This window comes from Pelophylax lessonae (assembly GCF_965119305.1).
Source record: "Pelophylax lessonae genome assembly, chromosome: 7".
In the NCBI taxonomy this organism is placed as follows: domain Eukaryota; kingdom Metazoa; phylum Chordata; class Amphibia; order Anura; family Ranidae; genus Pelophylax; species Pelophylax lessonae.
The window spans coordinates 78,130,792-78,145,776 of NC_138774.1; the positions used below are offsets into that span (position 1 = coordinate 78,130,792).

The window sequence follows — 14,985 nt, forward strand, 5'->3', positions numbered from 1 at the left end:
AAAGTGGTTTGTTTTTTTACTGCAGTGGTTTACAATTTTCCTCCTCACAACCCCCCCCCTCCCCCCCTCCTTCCTCCCCTACTTTTGGACTTTTACTTCTTTTTTTTTTAGTGGGGGGGGGGGGCAGGTCTCTGATTTTGACAGGTACCTGCAGCCTTCTGAGACACATCACAAGTCCCAGAAGGCTGCAGGTCACACCTGGCTTCCCTTTGTAAACACGCATGCTGGAGACCCAAAGACTGGCAAAGAACCAGCCCAGGTGAGGACACCGCTGGATCCCTGGAGAGCTAAGTGTCCTTTTATTTAAATTCAGCAACTACAGTATTTGTAGCTGCTGACTTTTAATTTTTTTGGGGGAGGGGGCTAAAGATCCTCTTTAAATAGATGAGGTTTTTAGGGATTGGGTTGACATATACTTCAAAGCCTATTGTATCCTCATTGCCTGTCAAATATCCCCAGAAAAGCGATCCACTGAGGTTGATGCAGCACACTATGCACACTAGACATCCCATAGTGCCTAGTCCTTAGTTCATCTCAGGAGCAAGCAAGAGAGGGTGACTACATTCCTAAAAAGCTGGGGCCCATGGAGAACGAACGTAACCATCCTCTTAATAGGATGTCAGATCATAGCAGCCATAAAAGGAATTTGGAGGAGACGAGAGCAGCAGAAGGAGCTTTTTGAGTTAAGAATCCATACTTGAACACATTTTATTTTTTTATATACAAGAGTTTAGTGTCACTTTGATATAATGAGTCTGGCCATTAAGAAAATTGTATACTGTTCTGGGGAAAGCAGTCCTCATCTATATCTGATGAGGAGGGCTGGGAGCTGTGTGCAGGGTGGGTGACCTCCTCCCCTATTGTCTGTATCATTAGACTAGTTATTATTGGTAATAGGAATGACAGGTAATTATTTGTGGTTTGTACATAGGGTCTGAGTCATGCAGAATTAACTTTTACATAACAAGCTCAGCGTGTTGTGCCTTCTGTCCCAGAGGCTCATTCCTGGTAATATAATTGTCACATGGCAGCAAGTCCCCGCTGGCCCTCGAACAGAGGAGCTGCAGGCTCTGGCAACTCCTATAACTGTATACAAGGTCTCCTGTACTGCTGCCATTTCACTTGACTCCCCCCCAAAAAAAAAAATAAAATCCTATTTCTGAATGATAAGAACACTCTTAAAAAGTATGTAAACCTTATTAATGAGCTGCTCTTACATGCTTCCTGTGGGTCTCTTAAATATACCAAATAAAAGCATTTTCTTATATCTATTCTATAAGTGCGAAAAAAAATCCTCTTTGATCCTACCAGAAAACTAATGAGCTGATAAATTTCTGCGCTCTCTGCCTCTGCTGCATTTTTTCAAGTTATCAATGTTTATGTTTCCAGCCTTCTGTGGACTACAAGATACCTCCCCAGGGGTTCTTCATATGAGGAGAGGAGTAGGTGTCCTGTAGTCCTATCACACTCCTTAAAGCGGTAGTATACTCTAATGAAAAAAAAAAAAAACCCTGCAAGACAAAGGCATAATGAGCTAGTATGCATGCGCCACACTCGTCAGCGGCTGCATGCAGTGGTAATATCTCCTAAACCGTGCAGATTTAGGAGATATTAATTGTACCTACAGGTAAGCCTTATTATAGGCTTACCTGTAGTTAAAAGTCAAAAAAAGCGGTATACTACCGCTTTAAAGGAGAAGTACAGCTAAGCTCACTTGGCTGTACTTCTCCTGTGGATCACAGGAGTACAGATGGTTCAGCAGGCTGGAGTCTGCTGACATTCCAGAGCCGCTGAGAGCCTGAGCCGGCCACTCCGCCCCCCCCCCCCTTCCAATGCCCAGCACTCCAGTGGAGGCAGCTCAGGCAGCTGTGAGAACCAAGAGGTCTGCGATATTGGTTCCCTCATTTCTCAGTCTTAGAGGCGCCGGAGGACAGATGCAGCATCGGACCAATGCTGCATCTACCTAGGTAATTATGATTCAAGAATAAAAAAAATCCTATGCTTCTCTTTTAAAGTGGTTGCAAACCTCAGTCATGGAATCTGAGCAAAGCACATAAACCTGTAGTGTTTACTTATCTCTCTCTAAAGCTCTAAGTGTCATTTTTCTCTGGTGCTTCGTTCCTCTGTTATCAGCATGAGTCACTTTTGAGAATTTTTCCCAACACGTGAGATAAATTTGTGTTGAAAGGAAGAGCTCAGAACGGAGCTACTCTATTCACAACACAGTTATTCTGCTGTGTGGAGAGGGGGAGGTGGGGGTTCCTTTCCTCCAATCAGCTCTCACACACTGTAACTGCAGCTCTCCACCCCCTCCTTTGGGACTTGACAGATGAAGAAAGATTTTAACACTTTTCTGCCCATTTGAAGGGGTGTAGGGAAGAGAAGACTGCAGATAAAAAGTAAAACCTATGTAGGAGGATTTGTTTATTCTCTGTGTATCATCTGAGGCTGTTCACTTCACTGGGTATATGTGAGGGTTTACATCCACTTTAACGATGTGTTACACTTTGTCAACCCATATAGTTCGGTGATTAAAAATAGAAACAAAACTTTTATAGCTGCCGCAGTTTAGAAAAGTGCGTTTAACACACACATATAACAGAGGTAGTTATTTGTATAAGTAAAATGCGCTGTTGAGCCAAGTAGTAATATTTGTAAAGAGTGATCAGTCACTACTCTTTTTACATAGTACCAAAACCATACTTATAAATCATAATTGTAATCAATAATATTGAATTGTGAAATCAAATAAGGTGAAAATCAAATAGACCACAGTGACCTTGCTGCTTACGGACAGAAAAATATGTGCTCAGCTTCATCCCGGATGTGCTCAAGGTGGCACCACATAGGCTTGCACTCACCACAATGGTATGACCTTCTATTACTAGGTAGGTCAAACTGTGCCTTTGGGTCAAGCCCTGTTAGGTCTGCATCAACCACACAGCCCAGGTATCAGGGATGCAAGTCTTCCTAGTTTCATGCACCTACTCAAAAGATATAATACCATGGAGAGATTTTCATTGTGCAGAACAGCCGACTTTATTGAAATACACCCAACATATATAGAATTGCACTCACAATTGTGCCTTTAAAACCAGTACCATGTGTATTCTGCGATGCTGATAGAAGATGGTCGATACAGCTCCGCAAACCAGAAGTAGTGTGCGTTCCAAGGACAGGATGCAAATGTCAAGATAAGTGACGTTGCAAACAGAAATGCCCCACCTCAACGTGTTTCGTCCTGATTGGATTTTTTCACGAAGCTGGCAAAATAACTATCATTCTCCTTGTCCTATGTGATAATTCTACTCTTTCATTGATACAATGTAGTGAGTGAGCATTGTCATTCTAAAACAGGAAGGGTGTTATTGGAAGAATCACCAGGTCAAAAGTAAAGGCAAAAAATCCAGAAAAAAGAAAACTACCACATCTTACATCAGATAAGCTGCAAGATATTACATTTTTGTTCTTGGCTTTAGGATGCTTTAAAAATGAAATTGTTTTTGTTTACATGGAAGATGGTAAAGGGTCTTGCCTTTTTTTAGTACAAGTGGCTCAATCCTATTGCTACAACCTTCATAATCTGTTTTGGGACTAGAGTTCCTGGGGAAGTGAGAGTAAGTGTCTGCAGTGTAAAGTGGGTGTGGCTTACTGTTAGGGGGCATTGATTGATATGATGGTCCATTCTAAATCTGTATAGAAAAGTAGGCCCAGGTCTAGAAAATGTTCATTATAAATGTTTTGATTCAATTTTTTGGTGATGTGATAGCCTACTGGGCTATAATGTACAATCATTGTCTATTCCAGAACTGTCTTCAACTTCTAGTGTAAGAATAACAGTGCCCTTCATGAGCATTTTGTTACATTCTGCTCACCTGGGCAAATCTTGAGGGCCCTATTCTCACTTTTGCATTGTGGCAATGCTCGCTAAAACACACATTATCAGAGTGCTGGGCTACGCACCTGTCCTATGTTCAGTAGTACACTGTGATGCCATTCATTGTGAATGGCACCCAATGCATTCTATGGTTGAGCCCACAGCACAGCATATGGTACTGTATATGCAATGTGGTTTAAAGCATTTTGAAAAATGGGTAATGTGTGTTTTTTTTTCATCCGTTGTGATGCACTGGCAGTCCATCAATAATGAAAGTGTGGCCTTAATGCAATGCAAAATAAAACTTACCATAAACATGCAACTCATTTTCTTTTAACACACTGGGGTGTGCTTTATCAGCCTGCAATGGAAGTATTCTGACTCCCATTGTTGTAATAGTGACTTATCTCTTGCTGAGACCTATTCCTGGCCTGTATAAGCAGATGCAATCACTGCGGACAGCTGAACTTACCAGACAAAGTTTCTTTGAATCCATGTAGGTTGTATTGCAAGCAGTAGGTAAAGGCAGACAACAAAATGTGGCAGAAGATTAAAAGATGGTATCTGCAGGTTAAAACATAGTAATGTGTTCCTGGATGTGAGCGGATTGTATGCAAAGCCTAGACAGATGTGGCCATCTCTTTCCCCACAAGCATAAAGAAAGCAGGAACAGGAAATGCATCATCAATACGAGGGGACAGGAGGGAGCACAGAAAGAAAAGACAGAAAGGCATGTGCAACAACCAAATATACAGAGGTTAGTGAGGGCTTGTTACTGCTTGTTAAAAATTATGTAAACGTTTGAATGTCCAAAGCCTAGCCATGGGTTCGCTTTAAAGCGGAACTTTGGTTTTATTGGAAAGGTGTACTATGCTATGATACTGCATAAGAGGTTGAGTCCATACAGGAGATCTTATTGCTTTCCTGAAAAAGCCTTAATCTATATTGGCTAGTGACATGTTCTTATATATAAATGCATTGTCTTAGCAAGAACCATTATAAACAATGCAAAAGAAAATCCATTCCACCTGATGGTTTCTATATCATTTTTGTGATTCCCCTTTGACAGGTTTTTCATTGTTTAACCCATGGAAATGGAAAACTCACGAACTGACCAAACAGCTCTGTAAGAGCGCATAGTCCAGCTCAGAGATCAGCACAAGATATTACAAATATTATTTCTGCTTATTTAATATTTATGGAGCAACAGAATCACCTTGTCACTTTAAGGGGTGTATTCAATAAACTTTGCAAAGCAATTCATCCACAAAAGTGCATGTACATTTGTCCTGTAAAACTGGAGCAAATAAAATTCATGTTTATTGTGCAGAACAAATGTTTTTATTGGTTTAAAGCAGAAAATATTGCACTTAGGCACTAGGTGGCACTAAATATCATAGAAAATTGCTATGCTCTGTCATGCCATCTAGTGGCCAAATGCGGTATTTCCCAGCACAGCAAATTGCCAAATAACATTTGAATTTTTTTGCCATGTTTGTACTGAATGAATGTACTTTTTTACTGGATAAATTGCTGTGCAAGTTTTGTTTTTTTTTTTTTTAAATAAAAACCATCACTAATTTCGTGCCTGTGGCTGCAAGGGTCAGATTTCAGTGACAGGAATACAATCATTGATAGCCAAAACGAAATCTCTATGCTAGGATTATCCCTTTTACACAGAACATCTTGTTTCCTTGGTCCTGTCCTGGTGACTATAGTCTATAAATAAATGCACTGGAGATGACTGTATTGCTCTTTCATAATGGGCAAAACTATGCAAGAAAAAGCTGCTCCCATGCTTCTGTGCCTATAGACACCTGCCTACTGTGGCTAATGGTGAATTTTGTCCCTGATGAATTAATATTTCCTTGGCTCAGTTTGAATTTGTGGATGTCTGTTCTAAACATGATGGACATATACCTTTCTTATGACCCAAACTCTCGGCCATGTCTGGATTTATAACTGCCTGGCTGACCTACAAAATAAACACATAATAGTTGTTGCTTTAGGCTTCATTCATATTTGCAGACAAGGGGAGGCAGTCCACTTAAGATACAGCAGTGTCAGCAATGCTTCACTTCACACCCATGGAAAAATGATACACCGTGTTGCGTCTAGTGGGTGGTACTGTTGCCAAATGCAACTAATTCAAGTAAATAGGGCAATGCTGCAACCTCGTGTAATGCACATGGTTGCAGCTCCGTGATGCAGACTTTTCATGGTTAAAACAGGCAGTGAAGAGGCATTATATCACTTTCCAATTGCATCTAGACTGCCCTCTGAAAAGCGACCCCACGTAGATTGCTTTTCAGTGGTTCTTCAGGGGCTGCTGAAAGTGTGAATGAGCCTTTTTTGTATACTTGAAATTCAAAAAACAAATAGGCATTGAATAAAGAACAGAATTGTGCTGGAAAAGCCAGAGCCACCCTATATTTTTCCACCATAGCTTGCAGCCTATATGACCTTTCCATGGACTCATGCCCAGGACTCTGATCAATACTCTTTGCACTGCCTTAAGAAAAAAAAACCTGTAGTAGCGGATGAGTGTACACCCTTCCTTCCCCAGCAGTGCTGTACACTATTGATCAATGAGCGATCCCGCAGGCCCAGGCAGCAGTATTGTAAGATAGGACGCCGATTATGTTTGTTTTGGCGTGGTGTCAGGGAGACGTTACTCTGGACTTTGTACAGTTTATAACTGAAACCTCACAACACATCACAGCTTTGTCCACGTGGGAATCGCTGAGCTGCTTCATGGACGGCTTGCACCACCTTGTTGTCTCAGCCCCCTAACACAGCGGAGCAGCTTTCAGGTAGGAGACCATGTTGAACTTTGTTAAAAGAGCCCTCGACACTTACAGAATCTCCCCTAAACAAGCATTAGTGCTATACTTCAGGCAAACAGCTAAATACACAGATGAAATGCATTCATGCGAGCTGTTTTACATGCCAAAGGGTTTGTATTTCTGACTATCCAGCCCTGAGATTTGTACAGCTCTGCCACACAGCACAGCCCTGCCTGGCAGGACAGTAGACTTCATTTTTCTTGCAGTACAATTGATTGTTTCCTTGAGCTGCTACCCTTCCCCAGCATATTCTGTGCTGTACAAGGATGACAAGAGGCTGATGCTAGGTCACAGCAGTGGCATACTAAGGGGGGGTGTGGTCCCCACCAGTTGCCGACACTCTGGAGATGCTGTTGCCACCTGATATTTCTTTTTCTTTTGTTGCATGGCACCACACCTCACCAGACCATGCAACACAAAAAAAAAATGTCAGACAGCCATAGCACCCCCAGAGATTCAGCGCCTGCTGCTCCTCTGACAGCGGCAGTTCAGAGCGAGGAAAAGCTTCCGTCTCTGCTTCGGTCATATGACAGAGCCGAGCCGAGGGGAGGGCTTCCCCTCACTCTGAACTGCCACTGCATCTGGTCTGGTGAGTATGTTAAGATAAAGGGGAGATCTGTATTGAGGAGTCTGTACTTGGGGGGGGAAGGAGTCCTTAGTGGGGGGGAGGAGTGTCTGTACTGGAGGGTCTGTACTGAAGTGAAGGGGTGCCTGTACTGGGGGTAGGGGTTGTCTATACTGAGATGTCATTGCATGGGTGGAGAAGTCCGTCTGAACTGAGGAGTCTGTGCTGGGGGTGCCATCTGTATCGAGGAGTCTGTGCTAGGGAAGTGGGGAGGGGGGGGTCTGTACTAAGGGGTCTTTTATGGAGTGGGAGTCTGTACTGAGGATTTTGTGTTGCTGGGAGTTCTGTACTGGGGAAGGTTCGGGAGGGGGGGGGGGGGTTCTGTACTGAGAAGGTGAGCTGGGAGGGGGGATGTAGGGATGTTAGCTGAGATGTGTAGTGTGAGGGATATGACTTTGTGGGGGGAATTTTTGGTTGTACTCTGTAAAGTGACCTGTCTTTACACACAAATAAACTTTAATGCCATCCCAGTCTGAGTCCGTAGGGTTCAATGTTGAGTTGACCCACTCTTTGCAGCTATAACAGCTTCAACTCTTTTGGGAAGACTGTCCACAAGGTTTAGGAGTGTGTCTATGGGAATGTTTGAATCGCATTTGAAAGGTTAAGCACTGATGTGGACGAGAAAGCCTGGCTCACAGTCTCCACTCCATTTCATCCCAAAGTTGTTCTATCAGGTTGACGTCAGGTCAGTCAAGTTCCTCAACCCCAAACTCACTCATTCATGTCTTTATGGACCTTGCTTTGTGCACTGGTCCAAATCATTTGGTGGAAGGGGATTATGGTGTGGGGTTGTTTTTTAGGGATTGGGCTTGGCTCCTTAGTTCCAGTGAAGGGAACGCTTAAGGCTTCAGCATACCAGGATATTTTGGACAATTTCATGCTCCCAACTTTGTGGAAACAATTTTGGGATGGCCCCTTCCTGTTCCAACATGACTGCGCACAAGTGCACAATGCAAGGTCCATAAAGACGTGGATGAGCGAATTTGGGGTGGAGAAACTTAACTGTAAGATTGTTTATAGTTTAAAGGACATTCACTGATATTTAGGCATAAGAGTTTGTACAAGGGGGAACCAGGGCCCAATGCAAGGGGAACACAGCTTTTCACATCTCCCACACCAGATTCCTATTCATTTTTCTCTTGAATAGGGAAGTTGGCTAAAGCAAGTCATACATATAGTACAAATGTTCTTAGGAAAGATCTCATCAGTACATTCAATAATGCCAACAGTGACTTGACGAATCTTGTTCAAAGGTAATTAAAAATTTCAAAATTTTGTTTACTTATCACATTCGATTTCAGGAGGAATGGAATTTCCCAAAGGAAAACCACATTCACTGTTAATTCGAAAAAAGAAAATTCCATTGTGCTTCTTCAAATTTTCTCGTTACTGTGGTTAAAAAACAATTTCCGATTTGACCTCACTAACAATTAGAAAATATTCATTGAGATATCACTTGTGGATCACTTTCACCTGGCACAAACATTTCTGCGTACATTTATGCCAACGTTTTCCTTGTCAATATAATATAATATTGATAATACTATAAATTCTAGGATTATGGTTGAGTTTGAGCTTAAAGCGATAGTAAAGCCATGTTTTGTTGTTTTTTGTTTATTTTTTGAATAATAAACATGTTATACTTACCTGCTTTGTGCACTGGTTTTGCACAGAGCAGCCCAGATCCACCTCTTTTTGGGTACCACGCCAGTGCTCCTGGCTCCTCCCCCCTGCCGGGTGCCCCCACAGCAAGCAGCTTGCTCTGGAGCCACCCAAGCAGGCACACTCCTGACCCGCAACTCTGTGTGACCATTCACACACAGAGCTGCAGCTCTGCCCCGCCCCCTTCATCTCCTGATTGGCTCACTGGCTGTGATTTGCTGATGGCTTCCGCTGCTTATATTTCAGTAATGTTAACATATAAATGATGTGCAAATAATGTAAACAATGGTGATGCAAATACTGTGCAAAACTGTGTAAAACTCAGAAAATCATATGGTAGTAACATCCACAATATTAAAAATACTATTAGTGGTGCACTACAATATTTGGAAGGAAAAAAGTGCAAAGACCATAAATAAATATATATATAAAAAGACATGCATCTCTCAATGTGAGGTGAATATAACAGAACAATCATATATAATAGTGATCTGTAAACATAGTCCAAAATGAATGGGGGGTAGGTAATCAAATAGTGCTATCCTTTAGAAAATGGTGTATCCCTTCACCAGGCAGGTATGTGAATGTATCAGTGGATATCTCCTCTTTTCAGTGTTGTGACACCTGAGTGCTCACTGGCCTCTCACCTTACTCCTGTTAGATAACAGCATAGAACAACAGTCCCAATCTGGTGGTCTGTGTATCTCTTCTCACTTCTAAGGGTTCTCTAATGCTTCTGCCCAGCTGGGTGGATCTCTATGGTAAGTATGTCTACTCTGCGGTAATCCTGTGTATTCTCCCTTGATATTCTCCGTGATTATATTCATATATAAAAGAGACGATCCATGGTAATAACCTTTTACAAGGTTTATTCAAATTAAAAGTGGCTTTACTAACATTAGCACTAAGTAACAATGTATATACTCCACGAGTGCTGAACTCATACTAACTCTGGTATCACTTATGGTATACCTCCGCTCAGGCCCTACGCGTTACGTCATGCCCACGTGACTTCATCATGTGACGTAACGCGCAGGCAGTGAGCAAAGGCATACCGTAAGTGACGCCAGAGTTAGCACGAGTTTGACACTCGTGGAGTATATACATTGTTACTTTGTGCTAATGTTATTAAAGCCACTTTTATTTTGAATAAACCTTATAAAACGTTATTACACCATAGAGAGTCTTTAACATTAAACCTCATTTAAAGTGATAGCCGTGAGTATTCACCACACAATTATTCCTTGGGTATGGCTTCATTAAGTTATGAGCTTTAAGCCATTATTGTAGTGTGAATGCGTTATTTCCTGGGGTGGCCAGCTGATCGACAATCTTTGTAAACCGAACCTTCATTGCATGTAGAGTATGTATGTATCCAGTATATACTTTTCATAAATATATATTTACACAAATAGCGGCCACTTTATTAGTCATACTAATAAGTACAGGGCAGGGCTCTTTTGCCTTTAAAAAAGCCTGAATGCTTTGTGACATGGATTCAACATGGTGTTGGAACCCTTTCTTGTAGACTTTGCTCCATGCTAACCTGAAGCAGTTTCTGTAGATTTCTTGCTGCACGTTCATACTGTTGAAACTTATCTCAAAGGATTGTGTTGCATATCCCAAAATTTGACCCCACCACCAGTATGCTGCACCAAAAATGAATGTCAGTCATACCAGGCAACCTTTTTAGTCTTTAAATGCCTAGATTTCGTGGACTGTAATGGAACCTGGTATGGTCTTTACTGCAGCACAAATGTTTTGTGTGTTCAGAGGTGCCCATTTTTGTACCCCTGTTGTAACAGGTAGTTGCATAAAAGTGTATGGACTGCCATTTACTTTAGCAAGGTGTATTTCTACAGGATTACTGCTCACTGGATGTTATTTATGCGTTTTATATCAACCTCTATGAGATTGCAGTGTGTGAATGCAATTTCTGAGCTGATGTAACCACCACGTCTGGCACCAACACTCATTCCACAGTCAAAGTTGCCCAATCTTCCCCATTCTAACGTTCTGTTAAACAGCAACCAAAACAGTTGACCATTTGTGAATGCTTTATGCGTAGAAGTCCCATCATCCAGTGCAATTTTTAGAGTTTTTCATATTTGCTAGGGGTTTCGTTTTAAAGAGAACCAGAGGTAAAACACAAAATGAAGTAACACATATGTAAGTTGAAAAAGCTGTATATATCTCTGCCTGCTTTTAGCACAGGACATGTAACTCACAATTAATGAAAATTAAATATGCTTTAGGGATAGACAATCTTGGTAGTTTTTGTCCTGGGTGGAGTTTCCTTTTAATATTTAACTTAATTGCCGAATAGTCACCTGTATGGGGTGTATGTAAAAGGTATAGCTGGGTAAAGGTAGCAGAGGAATGCCACAATAAAAAAAAAATGCTGAATATATATATTTATATACATATATATATATATATATATATTACTAAGCACATCTACAAATGATCTTTGTACTGTGCCTTCCTCTGATTGCAGTAGAGAAAATAAGAATCATACATCCTGTTCTGAGTGTTTCTCAGCACTACAGAGCTCTACAAAGCTTTGTGAAAATAACCATAAAATACTTTTTATATCTTTATAGTGTGTCTGAAATGAGAGCTTAACGTAAACTTGCTGGAAACAGATTCAAACTCTCCGTTTTTTCAGTTTGGAGTCAAAGTGATTGTAAACGATCACCTTGTAAAACAGCCCATTTATTTTAAATTTGAAAAGGCAAAACATTTGTGTATAGATATAAAAAAAAAACATCATAAATCCCTTTTTCCCCTCCTTTTAAAAGTGATCACATTCTCTCTTCTCCCTTTGTTCTCAGCTGCATAAGAGCTGGGGAGGAGAAACAGCAGTACACTAAACTTCTCAGCGAATGGCTGTGTGGGTCAGGGGCGTGTCAGGATAAGTCTGCTCATTGGAGGAGAGCAGGCTGAGTTCCCTGCACAGCTAGAGCACTGACCACACTGCTCTCCTGCTTAGTGTGGTCAGTTTTTAATAGGAAAGCAGAGGGACTGGCGGGAACAACAGGACTTTCACACAAAGGAAGCAATACAAAGAGAACAGGATACTTTTTCATACAATTACATGGTACAGCAGGCACATATCAGGAATATTGGGAAAGTGTTGGGGTAACAAAAGCTTTAAAGCTGAACTACAGACAAACAGCTAAATACACAGATGAAACACATACTGCATATATGGGAGCTGTGTTACCTGCCAAAGGATTAATATTTCTGTCCATCCAGTTCTTGGATTTACACAGACCTATCAGTCAGTACAGCCTGGTGGCCTACATCACTTTTTCTGTTAGTGTTCTAGACTGTTCAAGGAAAACAGCGATGTCATCTTTCTACCTCCAGCTTGCTAATTGGACAGTGTAGGAAAAGCAGGAAACTGATGAGATTGTATTTCTGCTCTCTCTGATCAGCATGTTTCTTGTCAGCAAACCTGATTGGCTCCCTGTCCTGTCCCCCCCCCCCCCTCCTTATTTGAGTTTTTCCTTACAGGAGACTTCAAAGAGGCTGAGTCACTACAGGAGTCAGTAGTATAACAGCTCTTCTGTTGCAGAGAACCTTCATTTAGATTTTTTTAGGTGACCATCAGGGTCACTTTGTTAAATGTGTTGATTTGTGGCTTTTATATCTGCCAGGAGTTCAGCTTTTTAGGGGATTTCTACCTCAAACATGTTTTTGGCTGGCAGAAGGCAGGTGCTGACACCCTTACTATTTCTAATGTTATGACTGTTCACCAGTATGGTCTATACTTATTCCTTGGTTTACTTTGACAGCCACGATGAAATTACATGACTTGCATCACATGATGTAGAGCAGTGATGGTGAATCTTGGCACCCCAGATGTTTTGGAACTACATTTCCCCAGTGTTGCCAACCCATCACACTAAAAATCACTGACACGACACCCAAAATTTACTGGCAGAGCAAATTTTTACTGGCATTTTCAAAAACTTACAAAAATACATTTTTAAGTGCAAATTTCAGTATTTATGTTACAAACAAATACAATATGCAATTAACAGTGTGATTTGGGGGAGATTTCAAGGTAAACGAATGGTTCTGTTATTTTTGATATAGTAAGAGACATAGCGGGTTAATATAACGGCCCATCATTTTTGTCACCTGCAGTGGTGGTTATAGAAAATAATCACACGCATTACATCACACACCCCTTTTAAAATAATCCCATTTTGTTGAGTTGAGACAGATGCAAGGCCCCCTTTACATTAAAGTTACCTCTTACATCAGAGTCTTCCCTAGTTGCATCAGCGTCCCATACGCTGGTTGTTAGTGGGGAGCCCCAGTAACATCCCCTCTTAGTTACACTAGTTGTCAATAGCCCCAGTAACATCCCCCTTAGTAAGAGGCCCTCTACTGGGGCTCCCTATCGACAACCAGTGTAAGAGGGGATGTTACTGGGGCTTCCCACTGACAACCAGTGTAAGGGGGGATGTTGCTGGGGCTCCCCACTAACAACCAGTGTAAGGGGGGATGTTACTAGGGTTCACCACTGGCCCAGTAACATCCCCTCTTACACTGGTTGTGTCAGTAGACCCAGCTTTTTGGGATGGAAGTAAACAGGACAAAATAGAGACTGAATCTCCCTAGTCTGGGTCACAGGCAGCAATAAACAGTCATTAACATATCAACTGGCAAAAATTGTGCATTTTTACAAAATAGCAAGAAAGAATGTACTTTCTTCTTACACCAAAGAATGTACTTTCTACCTTACAGCAGTGGACAATGGAACAGGTTTCCCCATGTGAAGGTTTTTCTTCACCTCCTGTTCCACTGACAACTGCAATTTTGTAAACTTGACACATTTAACAAAGTGTGAACGTTCCTGACAGTGACAGATAACTGCTTTGAAAAGCAATCAAAGGTACTTTTTTGCTAAGACACATTTAGCAGCTCTTGTGGAGACAGTTATCCCCATAATTTTTACAATGTAAACAGTAATCCATGTTTAAAAAAAAAAAAACAGAACAGAATATTCCTGTTTTCTAAAATGTGTTGTACATCTGAAAGACATCAAGTGGATCTTCTTCTGCAGTCAGTCATTCTTCTTCCTCCACCACCACTACATATTTGTCCTTACCAGCAGCAGCAGAAGACACACCCAGTGGCTTATGTTTACGGTTTAAAGCGTCAACCTTGTGGTCATACATTGTGACATCAACCTTTTCAATCATGCGTTGAGTAATCTTTCCTGGGCCACTTTTTACTGACAGCAGTCCTTCCAACATTGGAGTGGAAAGTTTGTTCCTGTGATCAGTTTTCAATAACTTTACAGATGAAAACACACGTTCTACCTCAGCTGTCCCATGGGGAAGGGAAAGCAGAATTCTTGCAAATTTACCCAGAGTTGGGAATTTAGGTATTTTAAGACTGTCTGCATCGATCCTACAGCTTTGTCCTACCATGTGCCAAAAAGAATCATAAGTGCAAGTCTCAGGCTCATCATTAAATTCTGTCACTTGGTATTCAATAAATTCAGTATGCAGTTCATCAAACTCAGACCGGGGAACAATTTGTGGAAAATGCTTGGCAAGTTCTATAATATCTTCAGAATTTACAGTAGACCTGTTTAATGGTTTTAGTAAAGCCAACAGCTGAATGATTTGGTTTCCACTGGGCATTCGTTTTTTAATTGCAGCTACAGCTCTTGTGTAAAATGTGGTTACTTGCACCATAAACTGTTGAACAGCTGACAAGTCATCTACTGTAGATAAATGTTCCCTTGTTTGGTATCCAATAAATATGCCATCTGTCGATTTGAAGTTTGCACTATTAGTGTGGTCAAACTGAATCAGTGCATCATTTTGAATTGAAACCAACAGGTCTGGCTTAATAAAGTAGCCCATAAGACTTTTCAGCAGTTGGCAGTACTTAAAGTACAAGTCAGGTAACATAGGTGAATTGCTCTGGAAAATTTTATTGAATTGTGT

General features: G+C 41.3%; 1 protein-coding gene across 3 annotated transcripts in view; it reads left to right on the forward strand.

Annotated features, from left to right (window-relative positions):
- Window positions 1-14,985, forward strand: part of LOC309560155 (uncharacterized protein) — a 129,010-nt gene that overhangs the window by 78,026 nt on the left and 35,999 nt on the right. For 2 of the 3 annotated variants that reach the window (XM_082263718.1, XM_082263720.1), the window contains exon 1: window positions 6,585-6,690. The exons of the other annotated variant lie outside the window; for it this stretch is intronic. The gene's annotated coding sequence lies outside the window, so the exon portion shown is untranslated. Of the gene's footprint in view, window positions 1-6,584; window positions 6,691-14,985 lie in introns of those variants that run through there. 3 annotated transcript variants of the gene reach the window in all.